The sequence below is a fragment of the Tursiops truncatus genome, chromosome 16 (genome assembly GCF_011762595.2).
Source record: "Tursiops truncatus isolate mTurTru1 chromosome 16, mTurTru1.mat.Y, whole genome shotgun sequence".
Classification (NCBI taxonomy): Eukaryota; Metazoa; Chordata; class Mammalia; order Artiodactyla; family Delphinidae; genus Tursiops; species Tursiops truncatus.
This window is the reverse complement of record NC_047049.1, coordinates 29,996,282-30,005,790: the sequence shown is the minus strand read 5'-3', so window position 1 is coordinate 30,005,790 and position 9,509 is coordinate 29,996,282.

The following is a 9,509-nucleotide window of genomic DNA, read 5'->3' as shown; positions in this document are numbered from 1 at the left end:
AGGGAGTTTACATGGATGTATTCACTGCGTGATAGCTCATTGAGCTGTACACTTATAATTTGTGCACTTTTCTGTGTATATATTAGTCTTCACTGGTTTACTACAAATAAAAAGTCGTCCTTGCACACAGAGCAGAGGGAGCATCCAGACTGTTAACATGAGAAAGCGTCACTGCAGCAAAGGCAGCGAAGGCATTTGAGCATTGACTCAGCTGCACAGGTGACCACCACCTCCTCCCATCGGGCCCCATTCCGGGACACAGGCTGAGAGCTGGATTGTAAGTGTGAGAAAAAGGAACTGGTGGCCTGAGGAGGAAGAGGAAGACAAGTCTGGAAACTATTGAAGCAAGCCGGCGCTCGCAACCAGAGGCCTAGTTGTGGAGACAGTTACTTGAGAGAAGACAGACGTTAAGTGTTGGGTTCGAGTCTGGACTTACGTTCCACGTGACACGGAGCAAGGATTTAACCTCTCTGAGTCTGCATTTCATATTCCGTAAAGTGGTAATAATACTACTGAACCCACTGGGCTACTCTCTCTGTGGTTTCAATGCGAAAGGTATGTTTGTCAAAATGCGTACAGCTCCGTAAATGTTGTTAGTGGTACCTTGTAAAGGGTGCCATGGTGCACTTTTGCCACCAGAGGGAGCTCTGCAAACAAGCAGTTAAAGCCAAAACCCTACCAGAGACAGCTGCAAATAGCAATAATGGCTGAGCCGCTGGGGTTTTGCAAATCAGATGCGGAGATGAAAAGGCCCAGGGTAGTGGCAGCCTTCCTATCCTTTTCCTAGACAGCAGACACTGCGGGCCTGCAAACCGAGTCTGCGTCATGACTGGATACAGCCCCTGGATGAACCATCAATCTAGAATGAGCACTGGAGGTCCACAGCCTCCCTGTCGGCCCTCCACCCTGAGGCATCTGCTCAGGGCCTCCTCAAGAAGACATGTGGTGCCAGGAGAGGGGACAAGAGGCATCCAGATGGCCTGAGCACACTCTTTCCCACCCTGCACCCCAGGGTTCACCTTTTTGGTGAAGGACTAACTACCTCAACCCTGAATTCCAGCAATGTCTTCCACCCAGAGGCATTAGCCATCTCCATGACTAGCCACATATATATGGCTAATAACGTTTCTAGGATGGGTCCTGTAGTCAGACCCTCAGGGTTAGAATTCAAGTACTACCACTTGCTGTCTGACCTTGAGCAAGTCACCTTACTCTCTGAGCCTCAGTTTTCCTCATCTGTAAAATGGAGATAAGAATGCCTACCCTGCCCATAGGGTTTATGAGAACTAAATAAGGTAACACATGTAAAAGTGCTTAACACTGCCTTGCACATAATGAGAAGGCAATAAATGTGAGCTCATTACTATAATGCAAAACACTCTTCTTGAGTAACAAAACAGCTTCTCAGCTACTATCTAAGTGAGGAGGACAGAGCACGTGTCCTCACTTCACAGATGGGGAAACATGGTTCCAAAGAGTTGAGTGACACCCCTAAGGTCACACAGGCGATCAATGGGCAAAAGCTGGGAGATCCAACTCTTAACCAAGGAGCACCCCCTGTAGCCACTGCTCTTAAAAGCCTCTTTGAGGCTCATGTGGAAGGAACAGGGCTTCTGCGTCCAAAGCACTGAGCCCAGGGCCAGCAGGAAGGCCTTTTTTAGGTCATTGGGGCTGTAATCTGTTATGACACTAGGCGGGAGGAAACGGAAGTTGATGCTCAGCCTCTTGCCCTAAACAAAGAGGAAGCGATGGTTTGGATGTTTGACTTCGGGCTCAAGCTCTGGTGGGGGGAGAAGGGCTTTGTCACCCCGGGCAGCCCATCATGACCCAGGCAGTGGAGTTGCAGCTGCTCCAGAGCATTTTCCTAACTGCTGGAACTGTGTCAACAATCCGGCTTTGGGCTTAGGCAAGCTTGCATTTGGAACCGCATCCTAGGTGTGCCTGGGGGCAGGCAGCTGACCTTTCTAAGCCACAGCTTCCTCATCTGAAAATGGGGCTGCTGTTTGGAGGCTGAAATGAGATCACACGTGCCAAATGCTTAGCACCGTGCCTGGCACAGGGGCATGAGTGAATGGCCAGGTGTACTAAAGAGAAAGTGTGTTTCCCTTCTGGTGTAGAGAGGACTGGTGTCTGCGCATGGCAGATGCACTCTTGCTCAAAGGGAGAACTGTCTCCAAGGTGGAGTCCACCCTTTCTTCCCACCTGACAGCAGGTGTCCATGGCTGGCAGAAGGGAGTCTGGGTAAGGAGAGACAGTGTGATCACCACTACCTGGCATCCTGATTCCCATAAAGTCAATCTTGGACTTCCCTGGTGGTGCAGTGGTTAAGAACCCTCCTGCCAATGCAGGGGACACGGGTTCAATCCCTGGTCTGGGAAGATCCCACACGCCGTAAAGCAACTAAGCCCGTGTGCCACAACTACTGAACCTGAGCTCTAGAATCTGCGAGCCACAACTACTGAGCCCACGTGCCACAACTACTGAAGCCCACACGCCTAGAGCCCGTGCTCCGCAACGAGAAGCCACTGCAATGGGAAGCCCGTGCACCACAATGAAGAGTAGCCCCCGCTCGCCACAACTAGAGAAAGTCCGTTCGCAGCAACGAAGAACCAACACAGCCAAAAATAAAAAAAATAAAAAAGATTTTCATTTTGCTTCTCTGCCTCCCGCTGACTGTGAACCCCCTGAGGACAGGGACCATTCTGGTCCACTCTTTTTTTTTTTTTTTTTTTTTTTGCGCGGGCTTCTCATTGCAGTGGCTTCTCTTGTTGCAGAGCATGGGCTCTAGGTGCGTGGGCTTCAGTAGTTGTGGCTCACGAGCTCTAGAGCACAGGCTCAGTAGTTGTGGCGCGTGGGCTTAGTTGCTCTGTGGCATGTGGGATCTTCCTGGACCAGAGCTCGAACCGGTGTCCCCTGAACTGTCAGGCAGATTCTTAACCACTGCACCACCAGGGAAGTCCCTCTGGTCCACTCTTGTGTCACAGAGCCCACCACAGTGTCTGGCACATAGTAGGCGTGCAATACATTTATTTGCCAAATGAATACATGACATTAGTTGAGCTCAGCTAGAGGCACAAGAGAGGTTTGGGTAAATCTTTGGGGGGTCTAAGAAGATGTCCCCTCATAAGGGGGCTGTCAGAGGGCTATCTTTCTTTTTTTTTAATAAGCTGACCTTTAGATATGTAACGAATTTTCTTTCTTTTTAAAAAATATTTTATTTATTTATTTATTTGCTTACTTATTTTAGCTGCACCGGGTCTTAATTGCAGCATGCGGGATCTTTAGTTGCAGCATTCGGACTCCTTAGCTGTGGCATACAAACTCTTAGTTGCGGCATGCATGTGGGATCAAGTTCCCCGACCAGGGATTGAACCTAGGCCACCTGCATTGGGAGCGTGGAGTATTACCCTCTAGGCCACCAGGTAAGTCACCATCAGAGGGCTATCTTTGACGAGAAGGTGAGTTTTTTTTGTTTTTTTTTTTGCGGTACGCGGGCCTCTCACTGTTGTGGCCTCTTCCGTCGCAGAGCACAGGCTCCAGACGCACAGGCCCAGCGGCCATGGCTCATGGGCCCAGCCGCTCCGCGGCATGTGGGATCCTCCCGGACCAGGGCACGAACACGTGTCCCCTGCATCGGCAGGCGGACTCTCAACCACTGCGCCACCAGGGAAGTCCCAGAAGGTGAGTTTTTGAAAGTAAAACTGACAAGGTAGATTGGGAACAGATCCTGTCTGGCCTTGAGGGCCAGGCTAAGGGGTCTGAATTATTTTTTTTTAATTTTTTTAAACTTTATTCTATAAATTTATTTATTTATGGCTGCGTTGGGTCTTCGTTGCTGTGCACAGGCTTTCTCTAGTTGTGAATAGGGGCTACTCTTTGCTGCAGTGCGTGGGCTTCTCATTGCGGTAGCTTCTCTTGCCGTGGAGCACAGGCTCTAGGCACGTGGGCTTCAGTAGTTGTGGCACACAGGCTCAGTAGTTGTGGCACACGGTCTTAGCTGCTCCGCGGCATGTGGGATCTTCCTGGACCAGGGCTCGAACCCATGTCCCCTGCATTGGCAGGCAGATTCTTAACCACCACACCACTAGGGAAGTCCCAGGGGTCTGAATTTTAACAGGAAGTTTCGGAAGCATCTTACACTCATGATCCTGCTGAGTCCTCACAACCAGGCTGTGCAGGAGGTGTTATATTGTCAACCAAATAACAACAATAAACACACACACACACACACACACACACACACACACACACACACACACATACAAGGCTGCAAATAAGAGGAGAGTTTATTTTGTTCTTAAGAATTGCAATTCTAGAGACACAAATTTGGGTGAAACCTAAAGAGTGTTCCAGGGAAGGGAGTCAGGGGCTTTTAAAGGCAAAAGCCACAGGCTGCACTCTGGCACAAGAAAGGAGATGTTTGTCCTTAAGGGATAGGCTGTCACAAGTGCTTTAGGGTAAGGGTCTGATAAATACCTTGAGTTTCTGGAACATTGGGCAGATGTCCTGGATGCCTGCATTAAGGTAATAAGTGCTCAGAAGGTCAGATTTCTATCCAGGCCTAGACATGCATAAGTCACACTTCCTCAAAGGCCTCCCAGCTCCATTTCAGAGTGCTGTCTTAGCAACACTGACTCCATTTTGATTTTCCTTTCACATCGTTATCCACATTTTACAGATGGAGAAACCAAAGCTGTGGAAAGTCAAGTAACTTGCTTAAGTTCCCAACAGCATTAAATGGTAGAGTTGGAATTGTAACTTACTTTTCTCTCAAGTCCTTTTCCTCATGACCAGCTGGTTACAAAGAGATGAAAGTAGCCTAGTTCTCACATCCAGCACTCGCAGGCTGGTTGGGGTGGCAGCAAAAACACCTGGTGGTGATGATCGGTGCCATCATCCAGGTACACCCAGGAGGACGGGAGCCCCGAGCCCGGCTGGGTGTGGGCAGGCCTCAGAGGAGAGTCAGGGACAGCTTTCAGGTAAAGGTGACAGTCTTGGTCTATTCGGGCTGCTATAACAGAACACCATAAACTTGGTGGCTTATAAACAGCAGAAATTTGTTTTTCACAGTTCTGGAGGCTGGGAAGCCCAAGATCAAGGTACAGGCAGATTCAGTGTCAGGTGAGGGCCACTTCCTGATCCATAGACTGCTGTCTTCTTGCTGTGTCCTCACATGGCAAAAAGGGCAAGGAAACACTGTGGGCTTTCTTTTATAAGGTTCTAATCCCATGAGCCCTCATGACCTAATCACCTCCTATAGCCTCCACCTCCTACTGCCATCACATTGAGGGTTAGGATTTCAACAGATGAATTTAGGGAGGACATAAACGTTCAGTCCATTGCAGTGACATTGGAGCTGCACAGTGACTTGAAGTTGACCTGAAAGGAAAGTTAGAGGTATGGGTCAGGCCAAGGGAACAGCAGCTGCAAAGGCACAGAGGCTAGGGGTACCATAACATGTTTGCTCTAGAGGTGGGCGCCAGTTAGAGACTACTGCACCAGTACAGGCAAGAAAGAATGAGGTCTGACACCAAAGCAGTGGCAGTGGGAGCAAAGAGGAGAGGACAGATTGAAAAGTATATTTAGGAGGTGGAATGGGCAGCACTCACTGACTGACCAGTTATGAGGGATGAGCAGGGTTGCAGTGTGCAGTTGTGCAGACTGTGGACTGCTCAGTTTCCCAGCTGAGGGATCTGAAATCCCATCTTCATTGGAGCCTGTCTAGAAGAAGGGTTGGTCTTTTTCTAATTAACCAAGACATCATAGAGACTAGCAATAGCCCTTGAAAGGAGGAAAAATTACTCCCAGAGAGGTGACATTCCAGAATATTAGTGGAGGGTGTCTATGGAAGACACCACCTCTCAATAGCTGAAACAAAAAGCTGAATCTCTGACTTACTTCAGGAAGACAGAGCACTGTCTGTGGGGCAATCTCCTTGAGTGGAGCAGGGAAGTGACCCTCTATGCGGTGCTGGGAGGTGTGAAGTCAGTGATGGGCATGCTTAGAGAAGGGGGAGTTTAGGGATTGGTTGGTGAACTGAAGTGTGGCTGTTGCTGATTGGCTGGCTTACAGAAGAGTGGTCACTGAGGCAAACTGTCATTGTTCAATTAAAGGGAGATGAGTTATCATTGCTTAAATGGTTTAACACCCTTTGGGGTGGTTACTTGTTGCCATGGCAACAGGACAGTCTTTGGGGTATGAGAACTTTTTTTTCCTCAAGTGACAGCTGGCTTAAACCATTCACCCCTCCCCCACAGGGGCGTTTTACTTTAACGATGGACCATGTTTCTCAAGGGGTTAAATCTCCAGAGGGATTTAGGGGCTGTTTGGGGCGAGACACCTGCCTGGTCCAGGCAGTGGCAATAAGGTCCAGTTTCTGTCATCTCCCTCCAAATCCTGGGCCTGGGGTGATCCCAATAAGGGACAAGGGAAATTAGTTGTATAGCAGGGGAAGGTCCCAGCCTGGGGGAACGTCACGTGTCAAATCAAAAATAAGACCTAGGAGTGAATGAAATTTTATCTGGGCACCTTACTGAGGACTATAGCCAGGGAGACAGCCTCTCAGATAGCTCTGAGGAACTGCTCTGGGAAGGTAAGGGTGGAGCCAGGATACATAATCGTGTTTGCTGAAAAGACAAAACAAAAATCAACCCCCCCCCCAAAAAAAAAACCCATGTAGTCAAACATCAAAAGTTTACTGCTGATCACAAAAAACAGACATCTCAAATTAATGAAATGTCTGTTTTACACTTAGAATTTAATCCAAAGAAACATAGTAGTCTATGTTTGGGAAACTGGGAAAACAGTTTGATGTGAAGGAGAATAGACGGGTTGGCTTATTGCCCTGTTTTGAGCATTTTTATCATCATAGTTCTCACACACAGGGCCTAGAGGCAGAGGACCTCGTGCACCCCTGGTGGTTTCTTTTCAGAGACTGAGAGTTCCATAATCCCGGGAGAAGGGTTTTTACTATGGCTGGGCTGGACACTCAAGTCTGAAGCTGGGTTTTGAGGTTGGAGAAGAAAGGGTTTTGTCAGGGGAGCTGTAGGAAGCCAGTTCCAGCCAGTTCCAGCTCTATCTTCAGATGGCAACTGTAGAAGGCTGTGAAGCATGTGTTTTACCCTTCCTTGAAGCCCTACTTCCTCTCTTAGAAGCTCAGAGTCTTGAGACATGAGCCACAATCATCTGGGCTCACTTTCCAAGGCAGGAGTCCTCTCCTCCTGAGGCACCAGCTGAGCTGGGGAGATCTGAGCATCACGCGATGAGTTTGCAAGATGTTGAACAAATAAAGACGTCGTGTCCTGATGGGGAGTCCTGTGGGCTGAACGGCAGCCGCCCTCCCCACCTTCCACCCAGCAGAAAACGCGCTTCGCCCCACTGGGATTCTAAATTTGGTCCTTCACTGAATGTTTGGTACTTGATAAGGGCGTTACCCTTCTGCAGAAAAAAATAAATGGGAAGGGAAGCTTGAGAGAGGCCTTTATTATTTTAAGGGACGAGCGGGGGCAGTAGGGCTGTGATCACTGATTATCTGGGTTTTCGTAGCAGCTGAACCAACAAGCTTGGTGGTTGGAAGCTGCTCGAGTCCTGGGGATTTCCTTGAGGCCTGAGGAATTAGAGCACTGAGCTAGAAGGGAGGCTGTCTGCCCTAAAAGTTCAGGGATTAGAGGTTGGCTGGGGGCCCCAGGAAGAGATGAGAGCTGTCACTGATGAATGTCACTGACCAGGAGATGAGAGTAAAGAAGGCTCTGGAGCACAGGGCCCCGCCCGCATGCGCCAGGCAGGAAGGAGGGCTTATTTGGCCATAGTTGCTCCCTGCCGGGCAGGGAGGGAAGGAGGTGACCTGTTTGGGAGCTGTGCAGTGGGTCCCTCAGGCTGCTCCCCAAGCTGCCCCCAAGCTGTGATCAGAGCCTTCACACTGCTCGGTTCTCAGGTTATGTGAATGCGTGCCTGTATCCACCCATTTCTTTAGAAGGGCCCAGGGATCAGCCCTGACAAATGTCTGTGTGTCTTGTGTTCAGGAGAGATAACAATTAAGATTAAAAAAAAAAAAGTAGTAGAGGGCAACATACACTGGTTTATCCTTACCCTTTACTGTCATTTGAGAAATCTTGGTTTGATAGGCTCTAAGCTTCTTCCCAGATTTGTGATGCTGTGGTAGATGCTGAATGAATCCCAATCTCTGCCCAGGAATTCTGGCTTCCAGCTGCAAAGCCTTCACAGTCCTCACGTGGCTCCCCCCAGCCCCCTTCTTTTCCAGACTTCTCCAGGCTCCTGCCTTTCCCTGACACAGCAAGCCCCAACTTTGGGGCCCTTCTCCGTGGATCACCTCTGACTTCTCACTTATGAACCCAGTCCCCTGCTCATCTCCTGTGCTTTTGAAAGGCTCACCTCACTTTCCTCATCTGTTACATGTGGACTGGAGGTGGCTGGAGGTGGGGACTTGCAGTGGAGAATTATCAAGGTCTCTCTTAGCTCTGACACTCAAGGACACTCAGGGAGTTGGCCATGGGCAAAGGCATCATGCTTAGTGCTTGTGTATGGGTGTATAAAATAGAGATGCAGTACCCACCCTCAAGGAGTTTCTAGTTGAGTGGATCTGACACATACATAAAAAAATCTCTGATGCTCCAAGGTAGATATGCTGTGAGTTATCAGAGCTCCTCAGAATTCCAAGGAGAGGAGAGATCCCTTCTGGAGGCAGAGGGGGTTGGTGAAAGCAATAAAGTAGGACTTCCCGGGCTCTTTCCCAAGGCTGGTGGCATAGAAGCCCTTGGCCTCCTGCCCAAAGTATCCTAGTTATCTGCTCAGTTCCAATCCCAGTGGGCAAGGGATCCCTTACCAGGCATCCTCCTGGAGAGAAAATCTGTCCATAGACCCTCAGATTCATATGCTCTAAATCGGTACCTCATTAAATCTTTTTTGTCTTCTTGATCACATTGCTAGTAGTATTTATTATTAATATGTTAATAATACATTATTATTATTTATGGGTATTTGCTGGTGTGAAAAACCCTGGGAGGGCCTGGGCATCAGTACTGGGATGATCAAGCAGAAGGAATGACCAGAGGGAGAACTTCCAAAGAGGGATTCTTCCAAGGTCCCCCATGTGGGCCATGCCAGGAGCTTGAACAAGGAAGCCTTCCAGGACAGCTTGCTTTGCAGCCCTGGGAGACTGTAAGCTCCAAGTGCAGCTTTTAGTGCTGGACCGCATCCCAGTCACCTTCCTGGTCACTGAATTCCATCTTCTCCCAGCTGCAGAGGAGGAAGGTGTGGCTAGAGTGCATGCTAGGCCACTGCACTGCCTGGGTTTGAGTCTTGGTTTCTTCTTCACTTCTGCTCCGAGCTGTGACTTTGGACAAATTATTTCCCCGGGCCTCAGTTTCTTCATCTGTGGAATGGAGCTATAATAGTACCTATATTATATGAATTGCTGGAAGGTTGAGATAATACATTAAAACACTTGACACGCTAAACTTTCACAAACAGTAGATGACATATCTAAAAGC